The sequence below is a fragment of the Gymnogyps californianus genome, chromosome 4 (genome assembly GCF_018139145.2).
Source record: "Gymnogyps californianus isolate 813 chromosome 4, ASM1813914v2, whole genome shotgun sequence".
NCBI classification, from domain to species: Eukaryota; Metazoa; Chordata; class Aves; order Accipitriformes; family Cathartidae; genus Gymnogyps; species Gymnogyps californianus.
The window spans coordinates 191,536-212,096 of record NC_059474.1 but is presented as its reverse complement, the minus strand read 5'-3'; the positions used below and the strand labels follow the sequence as shown (position 1 = coordinate 212,096).

Sequence of the window (20,561 nt, the reverse complement as noted above, 5' to 3'; positions counted from 1 at the left end):
CAGAAGACCTGGTCTCCATTTTCAAGCCTCAAACCAGCTCACCCTGCCTGCTTTCTGACCCCCTTTGCAGTCCCCATATGCGATGCTGAGGGGTGGCGGGAGCGTAGCCACCCCACAGCCCTGCACCCCCAGGGCCCCACATGCAGCTTTGGGGCATGCTTTGGAACTGTGAAGCACCCAGCCCCACGCCTCTGCAGGGAAGCACCAGCACAGGCAGGGCACCGCTTTATTATTGCCGTTTCAGGCTTTATTTCTCTGGCATCACGAGCACTGCCGGGCCTGCACCCCAAACCCCCTGTTGTGGTTTAACCCCAGCCAGCAACTCAGCACCACGCAGCCACTTCCCCCTCCCCCCTCTCAGTGGGGTGAGGAGGAGGAAAGGAAAAAAAAAAAAATAGTAAAACTCTTGGGTTGAGATAAGAACAGTTTAATAACTAAACTAAAATATAATACCAACAATAGTAATAATGAAATATAATAATAATAATAATAGTAATGAAAAGGAATATAACAAAAAAAGGAAGGGGGGGAAGAAAAAAAAAAACAGTGATGCACAATGCAATTGCTCACCACCTGCCAGAGCCACGATCCATGCCTCCCAGCCAACTCCCCCCAGTTTATATACTGGAAATTTGGGGATCAAACCCACAACCTTTTTGCGTTATTAGCACCACGCTCTAACCAACTGAGCTAACCACTGGGCATGACGTTCCATGGTATGGAATACCCCTTTGGCTAGTTCGGGTCAGCTGCCCCGGCCGTGCTCCCTCCCAGCTTCTTGCACACCTGCTTGCTGGCAGAGCATGGGAAACTGAAAAGTCCTCAGCCTAAGATAAGCGCTACTCAGCAACAACTAAACCATCAGGGTGTTATTAACATCATTCTCACACTAAATCCAAAACACAGCACTGTACCAGCTACTAAGAAGAGAGTTAACTCTGTCCCAGCCGAAACCAGGACACCCCTCCAGGCCGAAGCACCCTCGCGGGGAGCCGTGCCCAGCCGCCCCGGTAGTGCAGCGCAGCCCAGCCCACCTCCAGGAACCCCCGGCGGCGGCACCCGGGACCCTTCCCCGCCCGTGCATGCACCGGGACCCGCCCGGCACCGCAGGAGCCCCCCCGAGCCGCCGCTGCCCGAGCGGCGCCGGGAGCGGCAGAGGCTGCCCGGCCCCAACGAGGAGCAGCTGAGAGCCGGATGGGGCTGCCCCTGCTCCCCCCAGCCGCACAGCGCCTCGGCCCCAAAACGCCCCAACGGACCCGGGGCAGTGTTCAGCCCGCGGCCGCTTCTGCCCTCGCCAGCCGCAGGAGAAGAGAACCCGAACCCGCCCGCGGAGGCTCCGACCGGGGGATCCCACCTCCGAGACCCGCCGCGCCCGCGGCCCCTCACCCGCCCCGGCGCAGCTCCGGCTGCCGCACGGCCCGCCCCGCAGCGACACCCAGCGAGCGGACCGCCCGCCGCCCTTCTGCGCCCCGCCCCCTCGGGGCCCGGCACCGCCCCTACTTAAGTGCTGCCCGGAGGGGGCACCAGCGCTCTCGCCGGCTGCCCGCTCCCGGACTCATCCTCCCTCGGGGGCCGGTTCTCCGTCCTTTCCGCTCCGGCGTCTTGAGCCGCGCCGGTCCCACTCCACTGGGCTACCGGTAGTGCCCGCTCTGCTGCTCGTCTGCCGGCCCCTGTCCACCGGGGCCGAGTGCTGTTCTCTGCCCGGCCGCGAGGAGCCGTCCCGGCGCTTCCTCGGTGTGTCCGGCCCCGTTCCATCCCGAACCGGGGAGAGCTGGGTACGAGTGCGGAGCCCCGGGGCAGGGGTTGCCCCAGTCCCACCGATGGTCCCCTACCGCTGCTGCCTCCCTTCCCGGGCCCCCCCTCCCCCCCCAACATTCCCCCCACCCCACCCGGGGGGTGCACACACGGTATCTGCAGGTGGGGGCATCCCTGGGGAGCCACGGGGCAGGCCTGCTCTGGGTACGGGGCTGTGCCGTAGGGAGGCAGGCTGGGGGAGAGATGAGGTGAGAGTGACAAGCACAGGGAGCCATGGGAGGGGAAGGTGATGTTGGTTTCCCTTTTTCCCCACAGGCTGATTCTCACCCCAGCACCAAATAACCCCGTTTCCCACGCGTTACAGGCCCCTGACATGAGCCACAGGGCCAGAGGAGCTATGGGTGTGGCAACAAGGACAGGGACACCAGCCCTGGTGCCCCATGACCTCCCAGCAGCCCTCACATGCTGGTACCATGAACACCCCACTGGGGCAGACAACTCGTATCTGTGGGGGTCGGTGGCTGTGATGGGGCAGGCCCTGGCCTTGGGCTCTGGCCGAGGCCCAGCACTTGCTCCTGGCTGGGTTTCTCTCACTTGTTGGGAATCTGGCTGCCAGCGAGGGCAGGGGATGCTGCGTCGCTGCCCATTGCCGTCAAGATGCCAGGCTTTGGCCAAGGAGGTGCCTGTGCTGTCAGAAACGCTGACTCCTCAAACTCACTGCTGGGGATGTCGTCAGTCACCTGGACCTCCTGGTGCTTTTTCTTGGTCCCACAGGTAATTGTCCACGGTGATAACACTGGCACAGAAGTGTGTGGTGGGGCACACATTGCACTGCGGATCCGTCAGTGCTGTTAGTGACGCAACTGGAAACACACAGGCAGCTGGGTGTGAAAGTGAGGATGCCGCAGCGTGGTTGCAGGAGGCTCCGTTACAGGTCCTGTGCCTGAAGCGAACAGCTCGGGTTCGTGTCTCTGCACGGTGTGACAGTTCTGCTCGGGTGGAGAGTCATGCTGTTGCTTCCTGCACTGCTGGCTGGGGCTGCGCGGTGGCAGCATCAGCCACTCACGGCTGTGCTCAGTATGAGCCACTGCCAGGCTGGCAATGTGTTTCCAGGTTTAATGCTTCTCCTTCAGAGACGTTAGATGTCCCCACGTGGATGCAATGACAGCTCGATTTTAGACAATCCTAGAATCAGGTATTTCCCCTGGACAGCTCGGGGTCACGGCTGCCTCCAGCCCCCTAGAGCCAGAGGGCTCTGTTCGGTTCAGGTCGGGTTCATTTTCATCCAGGTGCAGCACATCGCCTTGACATCAGCGGCATCAGGGAGCATCTTGGCATCACTCCTGGCACCTCAACACAGAAATCATCCTGGTGACTGATCCCATTCATTCTTTATATTGCCCAATATAGCAGCAGTAGATCACGCTCGCTGCTTTCACAAGGACAGTCTGTAAGAGCAGGTGCTGCCTTCCCTGCCAAAGGAAACAGGGCTTCTCCTCCTGGGAGGCAGAAATACCTTGGATCTTGTGTTCATCATCTTGGTCGATCAACGTTTTCTCTTGTCTTTAACGTGGGCTCACAGCCATGGCAGTTCATCTGTAACATAAAAGAGGAGAAAAGTGTTATCTTTGTCCCTTTTCATGTTCCAGATAACATTTGTTCCCTTTCCTATTTCACACAGGATGAGACAACCGGAGCAGCTGAAGCAAAGCTGAGCACTGCAGAGCTGCAGGCTCCGCAGGGCCAGCACAGACAATGACCTCTGTGTGACGGAGGGCGGACAGGAGCAGCTAAGAGAGTGACTGGTAGTGATTTACATTACCTCTCTGTAGGTGTCCTGGGTCACGATGGGCCTACAAACGGCATGTTTGTTCCTGTATTTTAACCTGCTGCCTAGCTCGTGGTTTTCAACGACTGTTCTCCAGTCCCCTGTCCTGGCTCTTATCCACAGGGTTCCCTTTCTTCTTTTGAAACACATATACCTGATGCTTTAATTGAATTCAGCAGTTCTTGTAATTATGCTACGGTTTTTAACATCCTCTTATTTTTTGTTTCTCTGAAACCCTTGAAAGCAATGCTAGTTTGAAGGCATCAGTCACGCGTTACAGGTAGGGTTAACATTTGGATAAGCTGTCTCTGCCCCCATTCGGCTGGAATATTTTGTTCTTCATGATCCTTCTCTCTATATCCTTTCACATACCTAACCCCACGTCTCCTCTGCTTGTTTTCCAGCACACTGATTAGGGGTCAATGATGTGAGGGTTGTTGTCCACGATGTTAAAATATCTCTCTCTTCAGCTGTCACCATGGGGAGACCATGCATGCAGAGAGGCCTTCGGGCACCTGCAGGGGATGGACGAGGTCTTTTGGCAGCCAGGGCCCAGCAGTGAGTATGAGCACACCCCACGCACGGGGGTATCTCAGCTTGCAGCTCCCATGCTTGGCTCCCAGTGGGGTAGAAGAAACTGGCTGCTGTGGGATTCGCAGGGAGTGTTGCGAGCGGCCTTGAACAATTAGACACAGCCTTGAAAGACATAGAATAAGGGAGTAAATAAGTGATAAAGCAGGTGTGCAGAAAAGAAGCTGAAGACTGAAATAACTTGGAATGCAGACACGAGACCAAAGCCAGAAGACACATGTCTTGCTCAACAGCACCAATCAGAAGCTCAGCCACGGCACGTGAACAGAAAGTATTAACTAATCATGGAACAAGCCTGAGCGCGTGGACAGCTAATGAATCTATATAAGCACAAATTTGTAAACAATACATTTCTTTGGTTTTACCCACACCAGAGTCCGTGAACCATCCCTACAGGCTGCCATCCCCAGGTCGTGCCAGGAGCCCAGACTGCCTTGCCGTCCCTGGATGACTCCATCAGAAAGGAGGATGGGGCCTCTTGTCTTGCTCTACAGCATAGATCCCCTACAGCTGGCACCTACCTGGAGGGTGAATGTGTCTCCTGGTAGAGAAGGGGACCAAACAGTGACCCAGGGTCACCTCTGTCCTCTCCAGGGCACCTCGTCGATGGACTTGGCACACAGCTGAGGAAACCAGCAAGTTCTACACAAAATGGGGCCTCAGCCTGCAGTGGCAAGAGCCATGTGGAAGGCCAGGGAATGTCCTCAAAACTGGTGTTTGCCTTCAGCGATGGGTTTTGCTACCTGCAGGGAGCAGCTGCAGGAGGACCGCTGGAGTCCCAGCTGCCAGCAGCAGCCTCTGTGCAGCTGAGGTTGGATGGCCGGGAGAGTGGAGCAGGGACATCCTGGCTGGGCTCCTCACTCCTACAACACCACATCACCTCTCAGTTTGCCATGGTGCAGGCCAGGCACCGGAGCCAGGAGCTCCTGCTTGAGCAAGAGCTGCGTCCCCCCAGCTGCGATGCTGCAGCCGCTTCCTCACAAGGGTTTTTTTTCAGCACAGGCAATGGCGCAGGGGAGCAGCCGAGCGGCAGAAAGGCTCAGGCTGGGCCTGGGTGAGGAGTACAGCCCCGACACACGCAGCACCGGGGGATGCCAACACAGGAGGACGAGCCTGGGCAAGGAGCACGAGCCTGGGCAAGGAGCACAGCCCTGACACAGGCAGCACTGGGGGATGCCGACACAGGAGGAAATGTCCAGTGAGTGCTCTGAAGCAGGCTGGTGGCTGTGCTGTGCTCCAGGAGCATCTGGCAGGGTCAGGCACACAGGAATACCCTAAATGCACGTGAGCTGAGGAAGCTGTGACCGGCTGTGGTTGAGGAAGAAAACATGCCTTGCTTCTGGTGCTGGTACCAGTCCTGTTGCGGGGTGGTTTGGGGCTGGCACTGCCCCTGGGCTGCAGCAGGGTCAGGGTTGTGGCTGCGCCTCGCATCTCCGATGTGCCTGGCTGTTGCTTGGGAAGAAAACATTTTTGCTTGTGGCTCTGGTTGTGTTGTGTGTCGGTTCGGAGCTGTACTGGCAGCACTCCCAGCCAGGGGCCCCAGGCACAGCGGGGCCAGGCGTCAGGGCTGTGCCCCACAGTTCTGGGACCAGTTGCTGTGCGGGGAGCTGAGGGAAGCTTCGGTGTCTCCCACCCCCCCCCCCCCCAAAGTCCCCCCGAGCCTCTGTTCCGGGGGCTGAAAACAGCCAACTGAGCCTCTGTTTCCAAGTCCCAAAAACACAGCACTTACTAAGGTTTTTTTTCTGAGTCTCAGAAACACGGGACTTAGCCTGCATTTTCAAGCGCTGAAAATGCACGACTTGGTCTTTTTCTGAGCTTCAGAAAGGCAGTGCTCACCCTCTGCTTTTGAGCCACGAAAACACAGGACTTGGTCTCTTTCTGAGCTTCAGAAAGAAATTACTTAGCCTCCCTTTTCAAGCTCTAAAAACACAGCACTCAATCTTTTTTTGAGCCCCAAAACACACAGGACTAGCCTCCATTTTCAAGCACTGAAAATGCATGACAGTTTTTGAAGAGCTTCAGAACAACAGCATGTAGCCTTTGGTTTGGAGCCCCTAAATAACCCACTGGGCTTGTTTCAAGCCCAGAAAACACAGCACTTAAACTGTTTCTCAGGGCTCAGAAAGAGACACCTGTTTAACCCATCCCTGCATGAAGTATCTGGTGGACAGGCGCAAGGAAGAACCACCACCCTCCAACCCCGTGCCTTTGAGACCCTACAGGGAAGTGCTTGGGCACTGGGGCTAGGGGCAGGCCTCACAGGAGGCGCAGCCCTGGTGCTGCGGGGCAGGTCAGGGGTATCACTGGGCTCTGGCCATTCAGGCTTTTTCTCCTGTGTCACCAGTGACTTTCACCCCACACCCCCTACAAGCCAGGGGCAGCACATGCTTTATCCCTTCCTCCTGAAGCAGTGTCCAAAGTATCTGGAGAACAGTGCCTGGCTCAGCAGGACAAGGTTTTAATCCTCCAGCACTTGCCCCAACCTCAACCCATGGGACCAGGTCTGCAGAACAATGAAGAGACTGCAGCAGGGCCAGACTCACTGAAGTTTCTGGCACAAACTGGGGATGCTAGGTCTTGCAAAGGGGGAAGAACACAGACAGTACGTGTTAAGTGCACATGCCACTTATCAGAACCATGCTGTCTTGGTTTCAGCTGGGATAGAATTAATTTTCTTCCTAGTAGCCGGTATAGTGTTATGTTTTGGATGTAGTATGAGAATAATGTTGATAACACCCTGATGTGTTCAGTTGTTGCTAAGTAGTGTTTATACCAAGTCAAGGATTTTTCAGCTTCTCATGCCCAGCCAGCAAGAAGGCTGGAGGGGCACAAGAAGCTGGGAGGGGACACCGCCAGGACAGCTGACCCAAACTGGCCAAAGGGATATTCCATACTATATGACATCACGCCCAGTATATAAACTGGGGGGAGTTGGCTGGGAAGGGCAGATCACTGCTCAGGAACTAACTGGGCATCGGTCAGCAAGTGGTGAGCAATTGCATTGTGCATCACTTGTTTTGTATATTCTAATTCTTTTAGTATTATTATTGCCATTTTATTATCATAATTATTTTCCTTCCTTTCTGTCCTATTAAACTGTCTTTATCTCAACCCACAAGTTTTTTGGGTTTGGTTTTTTTTTTTCCCAATTCTCTCCTCCATCCCAGTGGGTGGGAGGAGTGAGCAAGCAGCTGCATGGTGCTTAGTTGCCAGCTGGGGGTAAAGCACAACACATGCTCTGCCTTGAAGAGGAGCTTCAAAGGCCAATACTAGATTTTGTTTTAAATTCTATGTGCTTCAAAGTTTCCTTCACAGAGCTCCCTGCCTTCAGTATTTAGAGGTGCTTTTGAAAGATAACAAGAAGCATCTCAGCAGGCTTTTAGTCTCTATTTACTAACTCCTATTGAAACTGAACATCTGAAATTCAGACAGTGTTTTATAAAAATATTTTTTGTAATTTGGTTTCCACTAGCCCACAGCTGTTACATAGATCATTTCCCCCAATACACTTTTCTAGTGGAAGTGCACAAAATGCCAAAATAAATGCTTGCACTGATTCTTCAGTTCAGCCACTGTTTTGGTCATGATTTAGAGATGTATGCTCCTAGTAAATCCTGTAAGAAGGGCAGCTCCAAATCCACATGAGATGGCTCTGACTAATGATTTTGGCTGTTTATCTTCAAAATGGTTTAGCACTATCTAGAAATACTAACAGGCTTTTAGACTATTAATTCCACAAAGCCCTTTTCTTGCCCATTCTCTTTGCCTTCCTCATTTGTCTTCAGGAATTAATTCCATCAATCTCTGCTTCAGAGAGCTTTGCCTTTGTAAAGCTGCCTCCTGTTATCATAAGTCAAACAGGATTTTTGCCCCAAGTGCATCCTTTACAACTAGCCTTATTCATTCCAGTATAGGATCTGTTCCTGTTCAATTTTAAAATCTTTTCTTTGCCATGCTGCAAACAGTACTGCATCCTCAGTGTGGTTTTTTTAAACTCATTATCAACAGTGACTTCAATCTTGTTACGATTATAAAATACAGTTGAAAATGCTGTGGTACAAATCATATGCAAAGGCACATGCTTCAGGGAGGCAGGTTCTTCTATTCAATGACCAAAAAATATCACAGTCCTTTACATATGCTGTGTCAGTTTGATAAAAATACTTGCTTTCCATTCAAAATTGAAAACACTGATACAAATTCTTCAGTTGTACTTACATTTTATGGCCAAAGGACTAGTGAAAAGACTTTAAAACACCCCATCTGGTAACACTGCACAGAAATTGCCTGAAATACAAAATAAAAACATCTGACCTTGCACGAACTCGGAAAACAAGGTCAAAATCCAGTCAGGCACCTCCTCATCTTGAGGCCTCATAAGGTCTTGAGAGAGACTCATCTCTAGCCATGTAACTGTATGCCTTTGGGGATTTATTTTTTGTGTTCTTTTTACTAAACACTCCTGAGATTACCACACTAGCAAGACTGAGTTAATGTGTCAGCCTACTCCTCCTTCATCATGTGAAGACATACACTAAGCTCTTCTCCAACAGACACCATATTCACAGAAAAAGAGATTCAGATTTGATGTACTACGCACAATTTATGAACTCACCTTTTTTTCCCCCCAGAGTCCGCATTTGCAGAGGTACTTAATAGCCTAATATGTTATACACGCATTTTCGCAGGACTTTCTAAACGTCTAGGAAACCCTGGCCTTTCTAAAACCTGGTCTTGATACCATCAAGGCTATGTGACTTCAGCACTCCGACTCTGTCTTCCCAGCAGTAAAATTCTAGTATAGCTGCCTAAAAGAACTTGTATTACAAGCCTATTGTGGAAGCCATTCATACTTTACAGAGATACTGTTCACACAGCTTTGAAGTTTTTTTGCCTACAAATGTATCACTTCATTTTGATCATTCCTAAGATAAGTTTTCCTCATTTGGGCTGGGGAAAAGTACCAGCTGAGAGCGGTTTCTTGTCATATTTGCTTACCGCTGAACAGACAGAAATCAAAGTGCTCTGCAAACACTGGAGAGCTAAGATTTAAAGTGTGCCCTTTCAGACTGACTTCATTATATATTAAATTTGTCAACCCCACCCCTCCATCCCTTTTGTTGCATGCTAAAACTGATGGGAATTGTTAATTAAGAAAACTCAAACAGTTCCAGATATCTCCAGTGCAACCAATACAGCAATTAACATAATGAGGGACATCTGGAATCCAATTCGTATTGTATACACAATGACATCCCCTTCACTTCTTCCCAGAGAGAATTACATTGCAGTTACTGGTGCTCATATGCCACTGACTGGCTCCTAATTCCTTATTTGGCCAGGGCTCACTGTGTTGGGATTTTGGTGTTAAAAAAAAAAAAAGACTTCCTTCCTTCTTTCTTTCCTTCTTGCTCGAGAAATCAGCAAGATGTTACATATGAAAGTTGACAGCCTTTAAAAATGGGTTGCTTCACAAAAACGCTGTGGCACCCTTACTGCGCTAAGGAATTAGAAAACTAGAAGTATGAATTTTGGATTTGAAAAAGTTAATCATATTACCCCTCTCTTTTTATTATAATAATTTCACTAATGCAGTAAAGCATATAAGCATTTGGGTCATACTGATACCTAAGAAAAATGTTCATTTCTCAATCAGGTAACATTGGTTTTATAAACAAAGGTCTGTTTTATCTAGGAACTAGCTGTAGCTATCAATATTATCAAACTACAGAGAAATGGCCCTTACCTTTGTCCTGCTAGAAATGGAGAGAAAACTGCGAGAAACGCCCTCTGTAATCCAGTCACAGTATTCTGAGGTGCTGAGCACAACTTCAGCATCTGCCTGTGCAAAAGGAATATGGCATCTGTCAGAATCTCCCAATGTCAGGGAGTGAAAGAAATCCATGATGAAAACTACACAACACTGGACCGATGAGGTATTCATCCCAGAACAAGTACTTGGGTAATAGCACATGAAATGCCAACGGGAACTTCATAACATGCGATGCTCTGACTGCTCAAGCTATGAGGAGATCAGAGATGTACTGCGGCTCCACTAAGGACCATTTCAACGGCAACGCTGAGCAACTCGAAGGACTCCCTCGCCCCTGAGTTTAGGGGAGGCTGGGGACTGCTTTAAACTCTGTCCCAACTGATTACAAACATGAGTCTGTGCAGCGCTACCTGCCACGTTTTCTGATATTGGTGAGAACTATCCCCTAGCACAGTCTAGTTCTTGGTGGACAGCTGAAAACTCAGTTTGGCCTGGGCAGCCCTTTAATTCCTGGGAGAAAACGTCCTCGACACACATGGATTGCCCTTTGCTGAACAGAAAAAAACCATGCAATCTTTCTGAGAGCATTCTCGCAAGTATGGCAGGGAACGCTCTCATTTTTATTACAGCAGCATTTAGGAGCACACTAGCAAGGCTGCCACAGAATGTGTGTATTTTAACTAGAGACAAAATACGGTAAGCTGGTACATCAGCCAAGTCCCACTCCTCACGGGAGAGGGCAGACTTTCAGACATCAGCCTTCAAGTTGCACAAGGAGACAACTAAGTCGTGCTCCCGTTTCCCACCATAGATGACACTCTCCTCATTTCCCAGACACCACTACCAGAAAAGGAGGGGAATCTCTGATACACAGCTCTCAATGCATTTCTATTCTGTTGTCCTCAGAATGTATATTTCACCTACATTTTTGTCCACAGCTTTACAAAATCACAAGGCATCCTCATCAAAATGGCCCTTTAGGAAACCAAACTGAGAAAGCTGAACAAAGACTGCATCTGAAACTGGATCTCTTTTTTGTGTCCTTCTCCCAGCAAGCATCTGGACAGAGTCCTCTGCAGAGCAGCTACCAGCTCCTTCTCAAAGCTGCGGCTTGCGGCAAGGTTTCCTGTGATCCACTGAACAGATCAAGTCTGTGGTTCTGACTTTATGGCTTATGCTTCATTTCCTTGTCTTCTGCACTATGTTGCTTGCTGGCCTTAACCATCCCCTCACCTCTAACAAGTGAGCAATGTTCTCATGGTCAAAGTGCTCTTAATTCTGCGTATCAATTTTCAAATATGCCAAAACTTGCCATCCGTGTTATTTTCATTAAAGGCTATCTGCTTATCTAAGCGTTCTTATTAGAGAGTCTAGATTGACAGAAACTTCAGCAATTAGGTAAAAGCTTTAACCAATTTACTTTTCAACCTTTTACTCCTTGTCCTGGTTTCGGCTGGGACAGAGTTAACTTTCTTTTTAGTAGCTGGTACAGTGCTGTGTTTTGGATTTAGTGTGAGAATGATGTTGATAACACGCTGATGTTTTAGTTGTTGCTAAGTAGCGCTTATCTTAAGCCAAGGACTTTCCAGTTTCCCATGCTCTGCCAGCAAGCAGGTGTGCAAGAAGCTGGGAGGGAGCAGAGCCGGGGCAGCTGACCCCAACTAGCCAAAGGGATATTCCATACCATGGAATGTCATGCCCAGTATATAAACTGGGGGGAGTTGGCTGGGCGGCGCGGATCGCGGTTCGGGAACTAACTGGCCATCGGTCAGCGGGTGGTGAGCAATTGCATTGTGCATCACTGTTTCCCCCCCCCGCCCTTTTTGTTGCATTCCTTTTCATTACTATTATTATTATATTTCATTATTACTATTGTTAGTATTATATTTTACTTTAGTTATTAAACTGTTCTTATCTCAACCCACGGGTTTTACTTTTTTTTTCCCTTTGCTTTCCTCCTCCTCACCCCACTGGGAGGGGGAGGGGGAAACGGCTGCGTGGTGCTGAGCTGCTGACTGGGGTTAAACCACGACACTCCTAAAATATAAAGAAAAAAACCCTACTTTGACCCTGAATAAGTTGAGCAAAAAAAGATTTCACCTTGAGGAATGTAACTGCCTGTTTCTGCTCCAGCAAGGAAACTACCCACTTGAGCCTCGAGAGAACCCAATGCTTGTCAGCGCTCCCAGCAGGTCTTCCTCCGCAAGCCGCTTGCCTTTGTCAATTATGTTATATTTAGGTACAATATAACAGAGGAATCTTACCACCTGGCACTGGCTCTCAGCAGACAGGATTTTAAGGACTGGATTAGAAAATTAGCTGTCTCTATATTTACAAAAGCTTGCCACCTTGTGCAAACAGCTTGAGAGTATGCTTTGATACTGGCATGTACAAGGCAACTCACATCTTAGGGCGGATGCAATTAATATCATAATCACTCTATGCATAATGTTGCACTGTATATCTGTGGATATGCTGAATGGATGCACGTGGTATCTACATTTTTTAAATAAAAAGGACACTGAGAAAATTGGATATGGATTTAAAACAAAGAGCAGCGCTAGTGAAATAATCCCTAGGATCAAGTATTTAACATGTAAGAGGAATACCTTGAATAGCAGTGCCCTCTCCAGCCAAGTTCTGCAATACTAAGACATGATCACATACATCTATTCTTCAGATGAACGAAACCAGCTCATTCAATCTCTCCTGGTGGGATTTTCAAATCAAGATTTTCATAGTTTGTCTGGACTGGATAGACTAGATTGGTCTTTACTTTTCTCCAGGTGAGGTTTTCAAAACAAGAGACCAGTACTCCTGGCAAATTACTGTACAAGCAGAACTGAGAAGAACAGAAGCATGACTTGTTTTGTCTTACAACGCATGTTGTTATTGGAACAGCTTCCCATGGGCTTTTTCTTTTTTTCTTCTAACAGCACAGGAATGTTGACTTATCCTACCCTGTGACCCACTAAAACCCTGAACTTCTACTCCAAGCAGATAAAAAAAAATCTTCCTATTAAACGTCATTAACAGGCAAAAAAAAAAATTTAGAGATAAAAACAAGCATCACTGCTACATAGGCAAACTTGAGGTTACTCAACAAATTCCTAAGAGCTGAAGTCCTTCTTTGGAGCTGCTCTATGATCTTTCTAAGTCCTCCTGCCAGCCCAGGACCCCTGAGAACAGAAAAAAGCACCTTCTGTCTGTCAATGCTCCAACAAGGGAAAGAATTTCACTTCTCATTTTCTCCTCTCTGCACATCTTCTACCTCACAGCAGTATCAAAGAGGACAAAACAAAACAGTCTTGCCAAAGTACAGAAATGCACACCTGACAAGTACAGACGTAAAAGCATCACCTTGGGAAATCAAGATGAGACCTCCATCCTTTCCTTTCAACCTGTGCTTTTGCAGCTTGCTGCCAGCCTCACCAACCTAGCTTGCCTTTGCTCCATGGCATTTCCCCCCTCATCTCATGCCACGCATGGCATCTCCTTACTATATATTCTTATGGCATCTCCTGCTGTCCCTTGCTCAGTCTCCTGATGAAGTCTGCTCCACTTCTCCCTGCTCTTCTTGCAGGTGCAGGCAGCCACAGCACAGGAGGTACCTGCCCTTTCTGTTACATCTGTTAAAGATCTTTCCCCTGGAGTCTGTTTTTTGCCTTATCCATGACCTATTTTAGTAAGTGTTATGAAGATACTGATATCCGACGCAACCGGGCTGCTAGAGCTACCCCAAAGCAGTCATCAGTCTGCCTCACGAATGGAGGAAAACATTCTAGTTGAACCTCAAGTGACATGGCTTAAGGAAGCCCCTTTTACCATGCCACTGGAAGGTGCCTTGATCACGTACAATGATCGGACAATAGTAAACAAAGGAGGAAGCTTTAGTACTGGCCAGTATAACCCCTTCTAACAAAGCCAGAATTCTGTTCTGGTTTGCTGCCTTCAACAGTTAAAAATGGCAGTGCTGGACAACACAGTTCACATTGCAAATCTGGTCTTTTTCTTCCCCGCTTTACCTCTTTATAATATTTGCCTTTTGCTTCAATTTCCTGGACACATCTTGGCATTTGGTAGCTAGATGACAGGCTAGTATGCTTGTAATGAAGTTCATCACAGGTACATCTGTACTGCAAGGGAGAACTTAACCCACACATCAACATGCCAAATCAGTTTAATTAATGCAGAAGAGGGACCTATGTGTCACTGAACACACTGAACAGCTCTACCAAAGGCCTATGATGACATCTGAAATTAGAGATCAGCCAGATAACATGTATGTTACCTGTGGAAGGAAAATTTTGTCTAGCATCTCACAGTGATAGGCCAAGTCCAGAGAACATAAAATAAGCCAGAATTGTCTCTCAAACTTAGGCATCTCACTCCTGCCTCAGCAACAGGCACAGCTCTCAGGAGCGCTGGCACTTGTTGAAGCCTGCAATCAGCAGTTCCAGAAGCATTTGATTTGTTCCTCAGTACTGCAAATACCAAAATATGTTCTGAAGTGTATACATATATATACTTCAGAAAACAAACATTGCCCTAAACAGGTAAGTTTCAACATTCTATTTTCAACTCCTCCAAGATGCCCAAAGACCCTCGAAGCCTCTGCAGAGAGATGTGCCAGCAGACAGCCTGCAGAAGCAGGAAGGTGGAGGAGGGATGCCCCAAACAGACAGAGGCAAGAAGCATTCCAGTGCGTGATCATGATAAAAGGGGCTGAAACAACTCTAAGGCAACTCAGCTCTCACTTTCTGTTCTCTCCTGGACAGCATGTACTGAAAGAAAAAGCCATACAGTCATATTACACAAGCCCTACAGCCTGTAACTCCCACTGTCCTATCTGTAAACTGCTGGGGCAGCAATAAACCCACAAAGCACAACAGAATTCTCCTGGTTTTAACCTTTCCATTTGCAGTGCTGTCGCTTAACAAGAAAGGGATCAGACACTTATTACCATAAAGTAGGGAGGAGCAGAACCTTGAAAAGATGGGGCTTTAGGTTGTGTCTTGCTGCTGCAGAGTTCACATTCTGAAGCAGAACAAATATGACAGTATCAAATACAATAATACATAATATATCAAATATAATAACATATAATATGTAATCATATATAATCTTTTTCCTTGCAGATAGGAATCAAACAGCTCAGGATTACAGAGCAATAATGCAACTGCTCCTTTCATGCTTCTGGAAAGATCTTCACCTTCCCAGTGAATTTTGCTATTCACTTGATGGCTAGCCGGCTGAATCAGTAATCTATAAAGACACACTCTTTCCAGAAACACGAAACACTCATTTGCCCACGGTAATCCCAGAAACAGTGTTTTCTCATACAAAAGTTGTACTTGTGAAAGTCTAAAGCTCATCCAGAGCCTCCTGGCATCAACAATCTTTAGAGCAGAGCCATAATTAAAATAATTTAGCTCCAGACCTACAGCACACGTAAATCATCTAAGCTCTGCTGATGTCAAAGTGTAAAACACTATTGAAAATCTGAAAATATGATTAACAAGGATCAAATTTATACTTGCTGCATCACTGATTTCAGGGGCTGCCTGACCCTTTTACTGAAATAGAAAGCTCTTGTCAAGTGAAATACTTAGTCAAATGAAGACACTGAAGCTTTCCTGAGGTCCTACCACATTCAAAAGTCCATTTTCCTCCTCTTTGACAAAGTTTGCTTTTGAAACAGAATTACTTGTCAGAGACCTGAGATCTGGGTTCACAGACAGCACAGCTCTTCTCTCTCTCCACTAGAAATAAAGGCGAACAAAAAATCACGTCCCCACCTTTGAAATAATAAGAGGTCTGGTACCTGACGTGTGAATAGGGAGTGCAGCTACACTAATTATCAGTGGCTTCAGGGCACACTTTAGTCTCTCTTGTTCCTCTTTATACTTTTGAAAACAGTAAATAGCCCAAGTGGGCAATGGCAAGATTTGCAGCAAAGAAAAACTGCAAGTTTTTATTTAGAAGGCCCAGTGCCGCCTTTCAGCAAGGTTCCTACAAGCAGACACCACTTGGCACCAGTGATTTATCAGCACAGACACACTCCAAGCCACAGTCCCCCACACACTCAGGAGCCCTCAGGTGGGAGACTTTGGCAGTTCAGATGCTTCTTTCTCCTGCACTCCCCCCTTCCTCTTCTGTAACTCCAGTCGTTTGGCTGTCCTCCACCTAAGAGAATATGCGAGTGACTCGCAGCTCTTATGAGACGAGGCTTCCTAGACATGCAGCCTCGTTTGCGCACTATGCGACCATACCACACATACAGACCCCACCGTGCACATTGGCTGGCTGGCCTGCTGTGGACTACAAAGAGGGATCCTTCCTCATCTGGAGAGGCAGGCTCTCTCTTGCCTGTAGCAGGAGGGAGCTGCCAGCCAGATGCCCTTTGATTTCTTCTTCTTTACCTTTAATCTGGCCTCTCCAGCTTCAGCTGCTGCGCCACCTGTCCACAGGCAGTAAGTGCTCCAACCATCCCTTTTCGCCCCCATGCCGCAAGGAGAACGAGGCCAGGCAGAGACAACCCATGCAAGCCTGAGGCGGGTGCAGGCAACAGCAACCCCATGGGAGGAACGGACAACCACGTCCTCAGCGCAGCCTCTGGGAGAGGGAAAGAAGAAGCAGCAACCACTATTAGCATAGCTCACCCCTGGCCACAGTCCCTTCTTCCACAGGGGCTTCTGGAGACGCATTCGAGGTCTGGCTTGCGACCTTCACGACAGGGTTTGGGGCAGCCTGGGGCTACGGGACAGGCTTCAGGGGAGGTGCTGCAGCTGGGGGCAGCTGCGCGGGGTGAGCGGGACCGGGGGAGCTCTGCCGAGTTGGGGAGGTGCCTGGTTGTCTGTGCCTGGGGGGGGTGCCCGCCTCCCTCCCCTCTTCCCTTCTGTCAGCTCCCGGGTAACATCCTGGGGCTGCCCTGACCCGGCTCGCCTCCAGCGAGCCAGCCGCCTGCCGCAGCGGGCGGTTTGAAGCTTCCCGTCCCGCCACCCCCGGGCGGCCAGGAGACACCCCCGCACCCGCCGAAGGGGCTCGCTCGCCTCACCGGTGGCCCCGGCCCTTACCTGACGCCGCCGCCGGGACCCGCGCCCAGCCCGCCGCCATGCTGCTCCCGGGAACCGCGCATGCGCCAGCCACCGACGGCGCGCCGGAAGGGCCAGACCCGGCGCGCGAACGCCGGGCCGCAGTACCGCGCTGCGGCCACCAGGCGGCAGCAGCAGCGAGCGCCCGGCGGGCGGCGCTCGCCCCGGGGCGGCACCGGCCCTGCAGTGCCGCGCTTTGCGCGCCGAGCGCCCGCCGGCACCGCGCACGGGGGGCGGCAGCGGCGTTTCCTTACCGGCAGGCAGCAACGAGCGCGGCGGCACCACCCTGCAGGCACCGCAGTATCGCATTGCCGTTACAGGCGGACGGCAACGTGAACCACAGCAGCACCTCCGCGCATGCGCGGCGCCCCACCTGCAGTACCACCATTCGGACGCCAGGCGGCGCGCCACCACGCATGCGCTCTCGAGGCACGGACGTACCGCTCGTCGGGGAGCGGCCGCAGCTGGAAGCCCGCGGAAAGCCGCACCTCGCGCCGCGGCTGCAGCGAAGGACTACGCCATGCCGCACGCGCCCGAGAGCGACGCGGCTGCCCGGCAGCCACGTCCATAAAAACTACAGCTCCCGGCATGCACTGGCAAACACAGCATGGCCGCCCGGCAGCCGAGTGCCGGAAGACTACACCGCCACCAACATGGCCGACCGGAAGCTCCGTGCCCTAGGACTACAGCTCCCGGCGTGCCGCGAGAGGCAGCCTCCCCTGCTGTCGGACCTTGCGGGGACACTGTTCCCCCCTCCCCGCCGACGCACCGGGAAGCCGCGCCGAGCCCCGAGCGCAGCCCCGCGCTCCCCAGCGCCGCTCCGGGCAGCCCCGGCCGCCCGACTTCCACATGGCGCGACACCCCCCGCCCCGCGCTCCCGCCGCCGCTCCGTGCCTCCGACACGCACCCCGCCAGGCCCGCTTCCCCCCCCCCCCCGCGGGCACCGCCGCCCTCCTCGGGGCTTTTCCCGGGACCCGCCGGTCGATCGCGCCTCCCCCCGCTCAGTGCTCCCCGCCCCCCGGTGAGCCCCCAGCGCCCGCCCCCACCCAGCATCGGCGCTCGGCAAAGGCGGCGGCGGCACCCCCCCCCCCGCCAGGCCACGCCGCCCGGGACGTTCGCGGTCCGAGGGACGCCCGGCCCCGCTCACCTTCTCCCTCGGTGCAGCCTCAGCTCGGCGACAGCTGCGCTCGCTCCCTTGGCTCACACCGGCCCCTCCACGGCTACCCGGGGCGGGACAGCACCGGCCCCTCCGCCGGCAGCCACCCCTTTATAGGGAGGGGCCGCCGCCATCAGCCTCACTGCCCGCACCTGGGGCTCTCCCAGCCCACGGCTGGAACCCAGCAGGAGCGGGGGGCCATCGCTCAGCCCCCACAGTGCATCACCTCCTCCCCGGGCTCCACCACAGCCCCTTGCCCGGTGTGCGTGAGTGCAAACGCAGCCGTGAGGGCAAAGGAGGCGGCGGGTGTTCTTTCAGTTACGCACGTAACAAGTCCCCGGAGTGTTGTCCCAAAATCGGGGTTCTTTTACCCGGTGTGCAATAATCAAATCTCACACACACAGCCGAGATATTTATTTCATTTTTGCTCAAAGATGGGTGCTAGGTGGTAATTCCAAAAAGCTAGCACACCTGGTTAACACGCGGTGGACATTTTATACTGTTTGACCATGCGTTATCAGGACAATACTGTTTACATGCAATCTTTCAAGATTCTCATTGGTGCCGGTAGTCCTCGGTTTCATTTAAAGGTAGAGTTTCCTTTTTCTACCACGCATGCTCAGAGAGGAAGGGGCTTCTGTGAGTAAGGGGGTTCTAGGTTTGTGGGTGTGATTCTAAGTGTTCTAATGAGACAGTTCGTTAAAGGGTAAATTAACTCCACAATACTGCTGAGTCTGTTTCAAAGTTATCTAAGTGAAGTTGATTAACTACTGTCTGTTTGCATCTTCCTTCAAGACGCACCAGATATACGGGCCTCTGGAACATCCTGAAGTGATCAGCTGTCCTTTTGTAATCCTCTATATACATACAAGATAAGATTACGTTACATTTGACAGCTTACATACTACAGGAGCTCAGGGCCTCCGACACTCCCCCTGCCCCTGGGACACCTCAGCAGTCGTCCTTGGAGCCGCGCTTGTCGGTCCGGCAGGGAACGGGTAGTCGGTCGGTCGGCTCCTGGAGCGATGGGCTGCTGGGCAGAGGTGGAGGCTGCCAAAAATGAGGAGCAGGGCGCAGGACACTAGAAGAGAGGAGAAAAGTGGCAGCCAGCTGGACAGCGGGGGTGTAACGAGAAAGCATGAGGCAGGGAACGGGGCAGCGAGAGAAAGACAGAAAAGACAGGTACAAGAAAAATGACAGAGGCACAGCGAGAGGAAAAAAAAGGGAGCAGGACAGAGATGTAGAAAGAAGCAGCAGGGACAGAGGAAGAGAGGCAGAAAGAGGGAGAGGGAGCAGGACAGATAAATAAGAACAGGGAGCAGGATGGAGAAAAAACCTGGGATGGGCAGCATGACAGAGAGGAATTGAATAGGGGCAGGGAGCAGGACAGAGGGATACAGTGAGAAACGATGGGACAGGGAGCAGGACACAGCAACTGAGAATAAAAAGAAGAGGGAGCAGGACAGAAATTGAGGGGGGAGAAGGACACATAGAAGGGAGATGAGGGAGAAAGACTGAGAAGCAGAGACAGAAAGGTACAGGGGAAAGGACAATTAGATGGAGGAAGAAATAGGGTCAGGGAGCAGGACAAAAGGACAGACGGAGAAAAAGGAGAGAAAGAAGGAAGGAAGGATAAAGATGGGGACAGGGAGTGGGACACATGGAGAGACAAAAAGTAAGCCAGAGAACAGGGGAGAGGGATTGAGTAACATACAGAGAGATGCAGACTGGGACAAAGAGATGGAGAAGGTAAAAACAGCGATGGGCTGGAGGACCTGCTTCTGACAACCTGTCACACTCCTGATGTCACTTCCATGGCCTCAAAAATGGGACATGGCACAGGACAGAGGAATGGGGGAGTGAAAGAAAAGGCACAGGGAACTTTTTAAAAAGAAAAAAAGAAAAAACGAGACAGCAAAATAGTGATGGGGAACGGGATAGGGATGGGGAGCAGGACAGAACAAGAGAGGAACAAGAGAGACAGGACACCGGACAGAAAGTGAGAGGAAAAAAGGGATGGAAAGCTGGATATAACACAGCATGTTAAGGTATGTATGGGTACATACCAATTCAAGAATTGGTCTTGAATCTGGTCCACGGTGGAGAGAAAGCCTTGACTGCTTCAGTTGTCTGGCTTTTTCAAATCAACAGTGAACCTAAGTTAAGTCCTGTGCCTGTGCCACGAAAAGGGGAAAGACATTTCTACATTATATATAACAGGTTTATCTTCTATGCAAGTATTAATACATTGCCTTCCCCTGCTGCGTTTCTTGGGTATTGTACAGTATTTTCATCGGTCATGAATAAATGCATTTGAAGAGTTTGTATTATTACTGACTTCAGGTATTTTTGGTCTGAAAGAAA

General features: G+C 50.8%; 1 long non-coding RNA gene across 1 annotated transcript; it reads right to left on the bottom strand.

Annotated features, from left to right (window-relative positions):
* Window positions 1–1,890: 1,890 nt before the first annotated feature.
* On the bottom strand, window positions 1,891–18,326 carry LOC127016228 (uncharacterized). The gene is made up of 6 exons (XR_007766455.1): window positions 18,189–18,326; window positions 16,370–16,562; window positions 9,921–10,016; window positions 8,393–8,461; window positions 3,956–4,279; window positions 1,891–3,351 (listed from the first exon to the last, which is right to left on the bottom strand). It is a non-coding gene; the product is annotated as an uncharacterized LOC127016228 (long non-coding RNA).
* Between the last annotated feature and the right edge of the window lie 2,235 nt (window positions 18,327–20,561).